Here is a 1,802-nt window from a genome sequence, read left to right as displayed (position 1 = left end):
GTGTTGGGGTTTGGTCTGGGCCCCTCTCCCGGCATCCTGGGATAACATGCCCTGGGCGCAGAAGGGAAGAGATTTGCCTAGTTGTGAGGAGAGAGGCTTAACTGCCCCCATCTCTGCGATCGTTTCTTTAACTAGTTTCCTAAGCAGAGGCGCTCACAGACTCCTGAGACCCACTGTCTGACAGCTGGGCGGGTACCCGGCTGGCTGTCTTCAGAAACACTGCAAGGCTGTCGCCAAAACACAGAGCAAGAGAGCAGGGCTGGTCCCCAACAGAAGCAGCCCAGCGGGGGCCAGGTGGGAGCCCAGGAACCTGCTCTCCTTTCCTTCTATGGCCATGTCTCTGGGCACTGCGGGGGCTGGGAGGTGGGCAGATGGGTTTTTCCTTTGTTTCTCTACATGTTTCACGGGCTGCAAAGAGAACCTCAGCCTCCAGACCGGAATTTGAGCCCCTTGAGGCCTTGCAGAGCAGGCCGCTGGGCCCGCAGGGAGCGCGGCTGTCAGACACCCGAGAAACGCAGGAGCCGTGGAGCCGGCTGGGTATCACAAGGAGATGAAAAAATCGTGCACTTTGGTGTCTGACTTAGCTTCCTTTTCCCCTGGGCTGTTTGTAGAAGAGCCGAGGGAGGCAGGCGTGGAAGCTGGGAGGCCAGCGTGCTTGGCCCGGGGGTGGCAGTTCAATCCGGACAGCTGTCACTGGCTTGTGACTGACTCGCAGGTGACACCCAAGGTGGCGGCATCACAGCCTCGAAAGCCAAAGGTAGGGAGAATTTTAAGACGATGAGAGCTAGGCCGTGATAGTAAAAGCTCCCTGGAGATTAAAGGGGAAGAAAAACTGGGAAAAACTCATTCAGTTTGGCAAGTAGGGCAACGTTTATCTTTGAAAGAGGAGTCTCAGGGTGGGGCTTCCAAAGAGGAGATCTGACAAGTGTTTTGACTTGTTAGGCTTAAAAGGCCTTTGTCAAAGGCCTGACCAGGGTGCTGAGGGTGGAGCCTCACTTAGAGGTAAAAGCAGAAGGTAGAGATGGACAGTGAAGGGAGGAGAGGTGAACGGTGCCCTGATTAGGTGTTAAGATTAATATGAAGACTGGGAAGGAACAAATGTGAGAAGGCGAAAGGGCAAGAACCACTGGTGAGTAAACAAAGATGCTTGAGGAGACTCTGCAGGCGGAAGCGTGGTCCCTGAGTCGCTGGGGGACTGGGGAACCCAGAACCCAAGTGGAGGAGAGGAAAAAAGAGGATGAAAAAAGGTAATTCAGCCATGCTGAGAAGGACAGAGAAGTGGTATGCAAACACCTCCGTCCCCCACCTTGTAACCAATCAATTAATCTTAGTATTTTTTCCATATTCCCTCCAGATTTGTCTGTACAAATAAAACTTTACAGTTCTGCAGTGCTATTTGTATTGTGCCCCAGTTGTATTTACTCCCTTCCACTGTCCTGAAGTCAGCTTGTGTCCTTCCCATCCACGTTTACTTTAGTTTTGCACGTTGGCATGTTTTCTTAAACTTTATAGAAATGGTATCATACTGTACATACTTGACATTTAAAAAATGTTTAATATTACATTCCAAGACACCCATGTATGCAGATGAAGCTCTGGTCCTTTGTCTTAACTGTTGTTTAGTATTGCACTGCGTGACATTCCGCTGTTCATGTGTGATGTTATTGATGGGCACTTCAGGTTTTTGCAGGGTTTCTGTGTTAGAACTACTGCAATGAGCATCCTGTTTTGTTAATTTGGGTGCGTACCAGCAGTCCTCTCACTGACCGGATGTTCCCACTTGCTTCCCAAGCACTTGCATC

Source organism: Orcinus orca, chromosome 1 (assembly GCF_937001465.1).
Source record: "Orcinus orca chromosome 1, mOrcOrc1.1, whole genome shotgun sequence".
Taxonomy (NCBI): domain Eukaryota; kingdom Metazoa; phylum Chordata; class Mammalia; order Artiodactyla; family Delphinidae; genus Orcinus; species Orcinus orca.
Note: the sequence above shows the minus strand (reverse complement) of the source record.